The sequence below is a fragment of the Crocuta crocuta genome, unplaced genomic scaffold (genome assembly GCF_008692635.1).
Source record: "Crocuta crocuta isolate KB4526 unplaced genomic scaffold, BGI_CrCroc_1.0 scaffold479, whole genome shotgun sequence".
NCBI lineage: Eukaryota > Metazoa > Chordata > Mammalia > Carnivora > Hyaenidae > Crocuta > Crocuta crocuta.
In genome coordinates, this window is record NW_027531875.1 from 395,406 (window position 1) to 408,757 (window position 13,352).

The 13,352-nt window shown below is 37.9% G+C and overlaps 1 long non-coding RNA gene across 4 annotated transcripts in view; it reads left to right on the top strand.

The window, feature by feature from the left end:
* Positions 1-12,955, top strand: part of LOC144238994 (uncharacterized) — a 316,761-nt gene extending 303,806 nt beyond the window's left edge. For 3 of the 4 annotated variants that reach the window (XR_013337275.1, XR_013337277.1, XR_013337278.1), the window contains one exon: positions 12,777-12,955. This is a non-coding gene — a long non-coding RNA (uncharacterized LOC144238994). Of the gene's footprint in view, positions 1-9,325; positions 9,485-12,776 lie in introns of all 4 variants that reach the window. The other variant, XR_013337276.1, reaches the window with a different exon arrangement.
* The last annotated feature ends 397 nt before the right edge of the window (positions 12,956-13,352 follow it).

Sequence of the window (13,352 nt, forward strand, 5' to 3'; positions counted from 1 at the left end):
CTTAACAAACATGATTTTAATAATAAGATGAGGGGTGCCTGGGTGGTCAGGTTGTTAAGCATCTAACCAGCTCAGGTCATGATCTCACAGTTCATGAGTTCAAGTCCCACCTCAGGTGAGCATGAGCCCCGCTTCAGGTGAGCCCCACTTCTCTCTGTCTCTCTGTCTCTCTGTCTCTCTCTCTCTCTCTCTCTCTCTCTGTGTCTCTCTGAGAACCTCTGCTTCTCACTCATTTGCACTCTCTCTTTCTCTCAAAAGAAAAATAAGATGAATATCTGGCCTCTACATTATAGTCTAGACTTATAGGCTTTTATTGTAAAAGACTTTAGAGATAAGCAAAGGAAAGTTTTAATTCTTTCCTTATAAATTAATACTTGTATGATCTTCAGCAATTTACCTTTCTAAACCTTGTTTTCCTTGGATTTTTTCAATGAGAAAATACCTACAATAGGTATTAAATTTGATGAGGATTAGATGAGATTATATGTAACATGATCAGAGATACCTAATAAAAATTATTAGAATTCTCTCATTCTCTGCTATGAAAACAGCATGAATTCCAAAGATCCTTTGGTTTTGTTGATCAGTGCTGCAAAGATGAAAATAATTTACATGATATAGTTTGAGAATAAAAAGGGACACTGAAATCAGTTAAAATTACATAATTTAAAACAGATAGATTGCAAATTAGCTTATTATTTTAACTGGACTATAAAGCAATTCTATTCAAAACTACTTTCAAAAATTAAATTGTTTCCAAAATAAAATACTTGTAAAATAAAGCAAAATTATTAAAGACTTCTTTTTACAGTGATTATAAGTATAATAACTTCTTTTTACAGTGATTACAAGTGTACCTATTCATCCACTTTAATCTCTTTATTAGGTGTGTCCATTTTTAATACTGCCAATGGTATTTTTCTGAGGGTAATGATTTTCCATATGGTGTAATTATTTTTATTTTCTAATTGCTGGCAATATTTTTCAATTTGCATTTTAGGATTAATGAATTTGGTACTCTTGTCTCTTTTCTATAAAACAAATAAAATTAAGTTTTAATTTAAAAAGCTTGTCCTTATTACTGCTATTACCGAATAAAACTCAGAAAAATCCTGCTGCATGGGGAAAACTTTAGTTTTTTTTTTTAATATGTAAGTATTTTAGCCCAAACTTTTACAGATATTTTCCCCCTTCATTTAAAGTGTCTTTCTTCAACAAATATTCTTACAAGATAAAACCTATAATTATGAATGGTGACAAGGTAACTTGTCATAATTCTTTTGGATGTTTCACAAAACTTGCATGATTTAAAATCATAAGCCGTCTCAGTTCCATTTTATTTTGATGCAAAATATATGTATTTTTAGTTGAATATATATTCAATTAAAAACAGGAGCTTCAAGTTGGGGAGAAGGAGGGAGACAAACCATGAGAGACTCTTGAATACTGAGAACAAACTGAGGGCTGATGGGGGTGGGGGGAGGGAAAGGGGTAGGATAGTGATGGGCATGGAGGAGGGCACTTGTTGGGATGAGCACTGGGTGTTTTATGGAAACAAACTTGACAATAAACTATTTTTAAAAAATAGGAGCTTCATCAAAAGATTTTTTTCCCATAAATTGAGATACTCAAGTGCAATTGTTGAATTTCAAAATTATATCTAGTGCATTGAGCTCTAAAAAGTTAATTGACTCAGTTTCTCTCTTGCTTTCACAAGGATAAATTTCAATACCTGGTTTCTTGCATGCTTTGTTTTCAGTAATTGTCATACACTAAAAGCTTCAAACACTGGACTTTTTGGCACTCCATTTATGAACATTTTGACTAAAATGTCAGACTAATTTGGAGCAAAATACAGTCAAAATTTAGAGAACTCATTTAAAAATAAGCTTAATAGCATTTTAGGACACTTAAAATAATATAAAAATAGTTATTTAGATGTTCAAACACATAAAATCTAACTGATGTTGTGTACAGAGAGAGAATGCTCTAAGCCACACTATTATGCTTTTTGTATAAGACATCAGTTTCATCAAAATAAAAATTTTAGCTTCAGTACTTTTACTGGTTTGTAGAATTATATTTTTAAACTTTAAGCGTAAGTTCTATTTTGATTGATAAAATTTTAGCTCATTTGGATGCTGATGAATTAGGGCAGAAGTTGGCAAACTACAACCCTCTGCCCAAATCTGGAACTCTGCCTGTTTTTGTAAGTGTAGTTCTGTTGGAACATATCCATGCTTCTTTGTTTATGGATTTTTCTATAGCTGCTTCTGCACTAAACAGTAGAATTCAGTAGTTGCATCAAAACCCATGCAGATTGCAAAGCCTAAAATGTTTACTATCTGGCACTTTACAAGACACAAATTTGCCAGCCCCTCAATGATGAGTACATTACAACAAATTCCAAGTATATTTCTGTGTCATGAGTTTCTTCATTGAGTATTAATATTGTTTTTACAATGATGCCCTCTATGCTCCACCAAAATTTGTATTCGTATTTTCCCCACAAAACAAGTATCTTTACCTTTAATGATGCACTTCTTAACTGCACTTACAGTAGCCATCACAATATGACAAAATGAACTTCCAAGAGTTCAATTTTGATTCCATGAAATGGATGAAAAAAGCCAACCAGCTATTGGAATGAATTGATTTTCCATTTAAAGCAGTAGATAAGTTTCAGAAGCAGCAGAACTAGACAATTTCACTTGTTGGGAGGCTTACTAAGGATTACCCTAGGATCAACTTCTGTAAAAGAGATAGGAAATTTCGAAGCAGGATTGGTCAAATACAGAAGTCAAGTGGGCCCAAAGATAGCTTCCGCCACCTCATCAGACATATTCTGCTTTGGGTCAAAATGGCTGGTCTCTTATCACTCCTTCCTTGATCACACAGCCCTGCGACACATATGACCTTGGCCAAGCAATCCCCAAAGAGGCTGGTAGCTATAACCTCTCTGCCAGCAGCCCTCCCCAGTAGTTTCATTAACCAGTCCTTCCTTGAAGGGGGACCAAGGAGTTGCATCCCCATGCTATGCTCATCCACTTCATATACGTTCAAGGAGCAGCTCCTCCAGGATTAGCAGCTCCTCCAGGATTCTGATGGGTGTCTCTTCTGAGGGAAAATTTACAGGAAGAAGGTTAATGGTGCTGGCTATGACTCCTACAGTTACAGCTGATCTAAAGGTCACAACTGAGACTTATTATTTTGTTTCGTTTTTTTTTCCTTTCCTACTCCTTCCAAATTCCCTTTACCATCACGAAGCACCTCTGGCAGTCTTGGCTGGCTATCATGCACTTTTCAGACTGAGGTTGCCTGAGAATTATCATTTTCCATCAATATTGGGCTAGGCTATACCAAGTGGTGCCCAACTGGGTCATGTACCTGTCGGTATTCCTCCATTGTGTTAACAGCAACCCTTCCTCCTGCTGATGATCAGAGTCAAAAATCCTTGCCAAGATGATGATGCTTCTTCATGTTCCATAACCTCTGGATACAAGGAGCCTGAAATGCCTAGGCATCAGTGATAACTTTTTTTCTGTGTCTTTGTAAGAAGTATTCTCTCCTAAGGAACCAGGACTTAATAAGCCTCAAGTAGACCAGAGTTGTTGGGACAGAAGGCACAAATTCCTCCAGTTGGTTATTGGGAATGATGATAACTAGGGTCACTCCTGCTTCTACTCCCTAATTCCAGGACCAATTATTTTCTTCCCATTTGAGACATAGTTCCATATAAAGTTCTTTGATTTGAGGTATATACAGTGACCTGGAGGATGGTGTTCTATCCTTGTAAAAATGTCACTTCTGAACTAGCACTTAAGCTATGCCTATAAAAGACTGTTTCCAGCATTCTGTCAGGCAGCAGCCTCTGGGTGGTATGGTATGATCAGTGGATTCTATGGTCATGAGCCCACTCATCTTTTTCTCTAAAGTGAGTTTCTATTCTGATGAGATCCTGTGCTGGTGGGTCAGATATGTCAAGCACTGGTTCCTTGGCTTACTCTAAGTCCCTATCCAATAATACCTGCTTAGAGTGGCCAGCTCCGGAGAGGCTTATTATCTATGACTCCTGGGCATTATATTATTAATTTATTTACTCACTTATTTTTTTTTTAATTCCACACAGAACACACATTCCTCAAAAGTAGAAACTGGTTTTTGGCAACATTGTTTACTTTTGTTTGTTTTCTTCATGCTGTTTCCCCAGTTCTTTGAACAATGGCTAGAACACACTCAACAATTGTTGAATAAATTCTATGACCAGTGGGTAGGATCTAAGGAAAATAGAAGGAAATTCCTTTGATGTCTCATAAGCAATATCGTACTGAACCATAACAACAAACAAGAGAATGACGGAGAAAAAAAAATTAAAGATGTTTTTATAATTTCCCTTTCTTCAGATACACTTGACCTTCCCTGTAATTTGGGGTTGTGTCCCTGGGATGAATAATGATACACAATTCTTGGTACTGCCACAATAGGTCAGGCACATAAAGCTAATTAACACACCATTCAGGAATACTCACAGTTTAAGGCAAGACTTGCATGTCTTTTCCTGACTGATAGTATTAAAAAATTAGCAAGAAGGCAGATAACTTCATTTTTTCTAAAAACAGAAAATATATATACCCTTAGTTGATTTACTATTGTTGAATAGTTTCAACAGTTCCTTGAAGGAATCATTAAAATTTCACTAGGAAACAGAAATACATTTGCATTGAGCACTATCAGAATTGCTAAGAAAACAATGGTAAAATAATACAGTATTTTTTTACTACCAAAAGCAAATAATCAAAACTATTCATATTTATAAATCCCTTTGGATATAAGAAATATTTTACTTTATTAAATGTAAAGGAAAATTGATTTCTTTACTTTTTCTTCCTTTATACAAGACAATTATATCTGAAGCAGATATAAATGAGAATTAAATTTTAACAATTTTTTACCAGTACTATTAAGAACACAGATAAATCCTTCTCAATTCATACTCTGTGCTAGGCATTTTTATGCCCTAATTCATTTAATCTTCACAACCAACCAGTGAGATAAGAAATATTATCATTTCTATTTTAAAGTTGAGGAAATACAGTATAAGGGAATTAAATAATTTGCCCCAAATTACAAAGCCAGAAAGTGTTAGAACTGAGCTTTAAACCCAGATAGTCTTAGTCAATACACTACAGTGTCTATGACCAACAGACTCCATGCCTCTCAGTGTACAATAAGTACAGAGTGCACATAGTAATGGTATTGTTTCTATAAACTAGAGATGAGTAAAGTAAGGCAGAGGAAAGGTGTGTGATTTCCCTGCAATAAAGTAAGAAACACTATGGGGAAAAAGATAAAAATTTATATGTTACAAAAGGCAGAACAAGAAACAATACAGAAGGACCAAAACCTGATGGATACTATAATGGTTTTCAACTTGGTTCAGTTAATAATATTAAATATATAAATGATACTTTCAAATATTTATATTTATATAATAAATATGTAGGGAAATGAAAAGATTTCTTTTTTGAGAAAGAAGAATAAACATAAACAATGTATCATATAAATATTATCTTCAAATTAATGTTGAACTATAATATAATTCCAGTTAGAATCCCCAGGAGATATTTTTGTTGTTATTCATGGTGCATGTGGGATACTAGATAAAAAGATATTAAATTTATATTGAAGAATAGTTGCCAAAAAGTAGTCAAAAAAAGAATGAGAGCAATGGGGTTCAGGTCCTGCCTAACAGATACCATAAAATTGTAAGAAGCCATTGTAATAGAATCAATATTGTATTGGTACAGTGATAGACACTAGATTAGCAGATCAGAAAAGGGAATCTAGAATTAGATCCCAGTCTATATGATGACTAAATTGATACATGTAACTAAGTTGGCAGTTCAATTTAGTGTGTGTGGAGGGGATTATTAAGAAATGATATTAGGGGTGTCTGGGTGGCTCAGTCGGTTGAGTGTCCGACTTCAGCTCAGGTCATGATCTCACAGTTCGTGGGTTCGAGCCCCGCATCAGGCTCTATGCTGACAGCTAGCTTAGAGCCTGGAGCCTGTCTTCAGATTCTGTGACTCCCTCTCTCTCTGACCCTGCCCTGCTCACACTGTCTCTATCTCTCTCTCAAAAATAAATTTTAAAAAGTTTTTTAAAAATTTAAAAACAGGTATGATATTGTCATTATCTATATGAAAGAAAAGTAAATTATGTTCCAAATGCCAAAGTAAATTTCATATGAATTAAAAACTTACTAAAAAATAAAATAATAGGAATCTTGCAAGAAAATGAACTAGAATTCATACCCAATCAAGTGCTAATGGAGACCTTCTTAATCAATTCTGGAAAACAAAAAGCTAGAAAATACAAGATGTGGATACCTATCTGTGAAAAGAAATGAAAAAAGTATATTGTATAACAGAAGGTAACATAAATGAGATAAGATACAAAAAAATAGATATAGAAAAATATTTGCAAAGGCATAGGAAGAAGTCATAGCACAGAAAACTTCATGTGTTCAGCATTCCAATTTCTCTTCCTAAGTATAATTGGGGCCATGAGACTAAATTCTGGCCAATGGGATGTGGGTAGATATAGGACAGAAGCTACTTGCCGGCCTTGAAAATATCCTCTTCTATCCTTGTATTAGTTATTTGTTGCTGTATAACAAATTACCCTAAAACTCAGAGGCATAAAACAACAAGCATTTATTACCACACAGCTGTAGTGAATCCAGAATCTGGATGAGGTTTAGCTAGGCCCTCTGGTTCAAGATCTCTCAGAGGCTGTGACCAAATTGTTGACCAGTGCTTTCATCTCTGAAGTCTCGGTTAGGAAAAGAGCCTCTTGTAAACTCATTCATGTAGTTGTCAGAATTCAGTTCTTCAGAGGCTATTGGACTGAGGATGTCAGTTCTTTGCTGACTATTGGCTAAAGTCCTCTTTCAGTTCCTTGTCAAGTGGGGCGGCTGGCTTCTCTCAGAATGAACACAAGGAAGGCACAATTGAGAAGCCATGGTCTTTTTGCAGCCTAATCTGAAATATGACCTTCCATCATCTCTAACACACTCTGTTTGCTACATGCAAGCCACTAAATCCAGCCCATCCCGAGGAGAGGATTACATAAGTGCGCGAAAACCAAGAGGTGCCTGCCACAACATTCCAGATCTCTCTTTTCCTGCTATAATGATTTAGGAGGCAACATTTCCTGGATATAATATCTACAAGGTGAAGGAGGACTTCTTGACCTATAAGAAACTTTGGCAAGTTGAGAAATAAACTTGTACTGTGCTGAGCCATTGAGATGTTTTAACATGATGAAACATGGCCTATCGTAACTAACAGAGTGTTCATATTTACAGCACACACAGTATATTTACAACTTGATGTGATGGGGATGAATAACCCAATCAAAAAATGGGCAGAGAAAATAAGACTTAATTCACAGATTTGCAATAGAAACATAAGATGTCATAGCATTAGTAGTAATAATAGTAGTAATAATGATAAGCAATATCTATTGACAGTTTACTTTGTACCAGTTACTGCTCTGGCTTACGTTAACACATTTAATCTCCACAAAAATAAAACAGATGAAGTAGTAGTTCCTATTATCTCCTTCTGACATATGAAGAACTTGAGGCACAGAGAGGTTAAGAGAATTGCCCAAGGTCACACAGCTAGTAAGTGTTGGAATCAGAATTAAAATCCAGAAAGTCTGGCAACCAAACCAGTGTTTCTAACCTCTAAGCCATGCTGCTTAAATATATTAGTCAGGAAAATACAAGTTAAAGGACCAGTCACCGCATACCAGTCTAGCTAACATTTGAAAGAAAGAAAATACCTCTCAAATAGAGCAATAGAGAGCAATGTTGGCAAAAATGTCAATTAATACAGGCTTCATGAGAAGCAGTTCTAAAATAGTTATCATTTAATGTACATGCTTCCTTGATTCCAGCAATCCCGCTCCTGGGAAACTGGAACAGAAGTGGAAGGGTATTAATTCCCACATTACTCATCTGCAATAAAAGAACTGCATACAGAGACTTGCCCATAAGATGGAAATGTTTTAACAAATGTTTGCATATCCACTCCATAGTATATAACACAGACCTTAAGAAGAATGAAACAGCTACACCAATGGACCCAAAGGGATTTCCATGAAGTGTTGTTGCATTAAAATAGCAATATATAGAAAACTGTGAAAGATATGACCCTATTTTCTTAGAATAAAGCTAAAAAATATCCTATATATTTGTTCATTCTATGTGATTCTATGCACTGGGCATAGAATATGACCAAAAAGTCAAGGGCCAAAGTTTGGAGATTGGGGAGCAGCCAGCAAAAGTGCCTGAGAAAAAATGATCAGTAAGTGAAGTGGAAAGACAAACAAGACCAGATTCCAGGAAGCCAGATAAAGAAGTTCATTCAGAAAGAGAAGTGGTCAGAGTTGCTGCTAGACAGGATTGGATGAGGAAATTCATTTTAGTAACATAGAAATCATTTATGCATTTCTGTTTTCAAGATTGGTGTGTGTGTGTCTGTGTGTGCATGCATGTGTGCATGTGTGCATGTGTGTGCACGTGAGTGCTGCTGGAATGGATGTCAGATTGGAGAGGGTTCAAGACAGAATGGGAGACCAAGAGAAATAAAGGACAACGACAGTCAAATCTTGCAAGAGAGCTTTGATTTAAAGGAGAAAGAGTAGGAGCACCTGGGTGGCTCAGTTGGTTGAGCCTCTAACTCTTGATTTCAGCTCAGATCACCACCCCAGAGTTGATCTAGTCATGAGTTCAAGCCCTGTATGAGGCTCTGTACTGAGAACTGAGCATGGAGTCTGCTTAGGATTCTCTTTCCCTCTGCCTCTCCTCCATTCGTGGGTGGGTTCACTCTCTCTCTGTCTCTGTCTCTCTATCCCTCTTTCTCTTTCTCTCTCCCTCTCTTTCTCTTAAATAAAAAAATCGAAAATAAATAAAGGAGACAGAGCAACATAATAATGTAGCAGTAGCTGAAGGAGATGCTTTGTTTTGTTTTGATTTTTAAGATGGTGGATATTTCAGATCGGTTGTACGCTAACAAAAGGCATCCACTAGGGACAAATTCATGATGGAAGAGAGAGGAGGCAATGACTAAAGTGATGTTTCAAGGCAACTAAGTGGAAATGGACGTTAGTATGCAGATTGAGGGAATGGTCTGAGGAGGTGATAATGGTTCCTGTATTATAGACAAAAAGGAAGGCAGAGCATGTGGTACAGATCCCGGGTGTTGGCAGATGAGAGTGTGTGGAAGATGTTCTCTAATTTCTTATATTTTCATAGTGAAGTACAGAAGCAAGGTTGTCAGCTGAAGGTGAAGATAAAAGGAAATCTTGGAAGTTTGAAGAGGAAAAAATATGCGTAATCATCTGGAGGAGTGGCAAGGGAAAGAACTATAGAAATGCAGTGGGATTTTCCATCAGTACCAATGCTTTTCTTGAGGTGATACATTAATTTTTTTTTAATTTTTAAACGTTTATTTTTTAGAGAGACAGAGTGCAAGTGGGGGAGGGGCAGAGAGAGAGGGAAACACAGAATCTGAAGCAGGCCTCAGGCTCTGAGCTGTCAAGTACAGAGCCTGATGTGGGGCTTGAACTCATGAACTGCGAGATCATGACCTGAGCCAAAGTCGACTGAGTTAAGTGTCCCAACTTTGTTAAGGCACCCCTGAGGTGATATATTTAACGTGGGCACAGTCAGCTGAGGATTTTCTCCAGCCACACTCAGCTGCCAAGGTACACATCTGGACTAGGCAGAGAGTTGAACATAGACAGGGTAGGGTGACACAAAGGTTGGCTCTGTATGACCTACAAAGGGTAAAGGATAACGTACAGTGACAGGGTCAAGAGATTATAGTCTCAGAATTTTTTGGAGTTGGGGTATTCGAGGGAATTAGCCAAAAAGATAGGTCAACAAGTAGAGTGCTTAAAATTTGAGACTGGGAAGGGGATACAGTTTTTTGTTAATGTTAGTTATCAGTTAGTGTATTATTAGTATTAGTATTGACAAGACCTAGTATATAATCATGGCACTGAAAAGCTAAGTTGGGGTGAAGCTATAAGCTACTAGGAGAGGGAAGGTTAAGAGACTAAGAAATCAAGAGTATTTGAAAAACCGCAGGCATGGATATTGAATTAACCAAGAATTACAATAGGAGTAGTGTTAGGAGGAGTCAGAACAAGCAATATAAAAATCTTCAGGAGTAGCTTGAGGGTCTGTGGATGACGCCTAATTGGGGGGATGGATGGTATAATTTGGTAGCATGAGCTCTGAAGTTGGCATGATTTTTTAAAATTTTTGAATGTTGTTTTATTTTTCTAAGGGAGCTAGAGCGTGTAAACAGGGGAGGGGCAGAGAGACAGGGGGACAGAGGACCTGAAGCAGGCCCCATGCTGCCCAGCAGCAAGCCTGATGTGGGAATCAAACTCACGAACCGAACCATGACATCATGACCTGAGCCGAAGGCTGACACTCAACCAATTGAGCTACCCAGGTGTCCCTGAAGTTGGTATGTTTTGGAAGGAGAGGAAGAGAGTGTGGTTGATGAGGATTAAGGAGCACGCTTACCTCACTTCTGGGCTGTGAGACTTTAAAAACAATACAAGCAAACATAAAAACAAAAACCTTGGAGGGTCCTGAAGAAGAAGCAGATTCTTGGGGAAGAATCGGGCTTGAGATAGAGAAAGCAGATTGTCGTTGCCTGAATAATGGCCTCCAGAGGTACCAATTCATAATCCCTGGAACCTGTAATTGTTACTTTATTTGGGAAAAGAGTCTTTGCAAATGTAATTAAGTTAAGGATTTTTAAGATAAGGAGAGTATCCCAGATTATCCAGGTGGGTCCTGAATGCAGTCAATCACGTGTGTCCTTATAAGAGAGGCAACACAGAAGAAAAGGTACTCAGAGATAGTGACATGAAGATGGATCAGAGAGAGATTTGAAAATAGCTTCCCTGGATGTTTGGAGTGACGTGACAAGCCAAGCAATGCCAGCAGTCACCAGAAGCTTTAAGAGGCAAGGAGTGTGTTCTTCCCTAAAGCCTCTGGAGGGAACACAGCCCCACGAGCACTTTAATTTCAGCCCAGTGATACTGATTTTGGACTTCTGGACTTGAGAATTCAGAGAGCAAATTACTACAGCTTTGCAGTAATTTATAACAGGTGCAGAAAACCAAAATACAGATGAAGGAAACATTCACAGAAGAGAATGGGAAGATGGTGGATTTTGTTGAGGACAGACTGTAAGCTCCAGAGAGCACAGGGGAAGCAGGGAGACAGAATTGTACAGAATGGAAGAAATCAAGTGTAGCTGCCAGACTGATGATAATAAGCCCGGGATCCTTGGGCTGCTTGTGGCTACCCGTTGCACAGGGATAAGAGAGTGATGGCATTACCCTGGTAACCTAAGAGGCAGACTTCGAAGGGAAGGATGCAGGGGGTGTATTGTGCCAGAAGGAGTTCTGGAGGCCCCTCTTCAGTTCTACAACTGAAACGGTGGAACAAACAGAAAGAACTTTACTGAGAGCACAAGATATATGTATATGTTTATAGACGTATATATATGCACAGATTTGTGGATGTAGATATACGTACATATATTTCACTAGGTATACATTTTATATATATATTTATATAGGAGTTATATGTATATTTATCATTGTGTGCATGTAAATATATTCATGTATGTATTTCAGTGTGTGGATTTGCATATAATTATTTTTTAATGTTAATTTTTGAGAGAGAGAGAGAAACAGAAAGCAAGTGCAGGAGGGGCAAGGAGAGAGGTAGACACAGAATCTGAAGCAGGCTCCAGGCTCCGAGGTGTCAGTCAGCACAGAGCCCCACGAGAGGCTTAAACTCATAGACCACGAGATCATGACCTGAGCTGAAATCAGATGCTTAACCAACTGAGCCACCCAGGTGCCCCGCATATTATTTTTAAAGCAAAGAGAACAAGGGAACAATGACAATCTGGGTAGGGTAGGAGTAATAATGGGAATAGAGAGGGAAATAAAAATTCTGGCACTCAGAAAAGAAAACAAAGCAAAAAATGATAGGATATGCAAGGATCACATTTAAGCATTTATATAAAACTGCATAAGTGTGTAAATATATAAGAAATTTTAATGAAATTAAAACAAATTTATAAAAATATAGTATGTATAGCAAAAAAAAAATCCCAAAAGACCTTGTTAAAAGCTACATCCAGGGGCACCTGGGTGGCTCAGTCAGTTAAGCGTCCAGCTTCGGCTCAGGTCATAATCTCACAGTTCCGGATTCAAGCCCCGCTTCGGGCTCTGTGCTGATAGCTTGCTCGGAGCCTGGAGCCTGCTTCCAATTCTGTGTCTCCCTCTCTCTCTGACCCTCCCCTGCTCATGCTGCCTCTCTTTCTCTCTCTCAGAAATAAATAAAACATTAAAAAAAAAAAAGTGACATCCAAGGGGTGCCTGGTTGGCTCGGTCAGTTGAGCATCCAACCCTTGATTTTGGCTCATGTCATGATTCCAGGGTCATGGGATAGAGCCTCAGTCAGGCTGATCATGGAGCCTGCTTAAGATTCGCTGCCCCTCTGTCTCTATCTCTCCCCACCTTTCCCTCTCTCTCTCTCCTTCCTTTTTCCCCTCCCCCTCCTGTGAATGCATACTCCCTCTCTCTAAAAATAAAAGTTACATTCAAACATACCAACTAACAGTCTAATCTTCGTTTCCCCTGAATTTGCTCTTTCTTATTTGCAGTTCACTGCATATATGGTTCTAAACGGATCCAGTGTGTGCAGACAGTTCAACCTGCAGCTGCCCCAGCTCTCCCTCTCTAGTTGCCTCTGGACCACTCCTTCATGTCTCTGAAAGGAGGAGGCTGCCAGTACTCAGTGGCATCTGTGTGCTTGAAGGAATTTGTCTAAAATGACCTTGAGGTAGGTCTACTTTGGGAACCTGGTCTATTCTTATGACACAATGACAATGGGACTAAGAATTTCTGGAAATGGGTGTCTACTTAAAAAAAAAAAAAAAGAAACTAACAGCATGGCCATCCAGATAGTTTTCTTGTTAATACCATTTACCTCCACCAAGCAGGCTTATAATTTCAAATCTAAGGTTCTCCTATAAATGAGTCCTAAACAAACTGTTTTATGCTGTGAGGCTAAAGTCTTTTTTTTTTTTAAGCATCTCTCAACCTCAAAATCTCACCCATTTGACAGCTTAATGCATCTTGGGGTTGTGCATTCCGTTCTTGGATCTTCATCATTCAGAGACAGACTAGGGAAGAAAAAAGTGCACGGAGGATTACTAGAAAAGTTTCCTTAGGTTTAT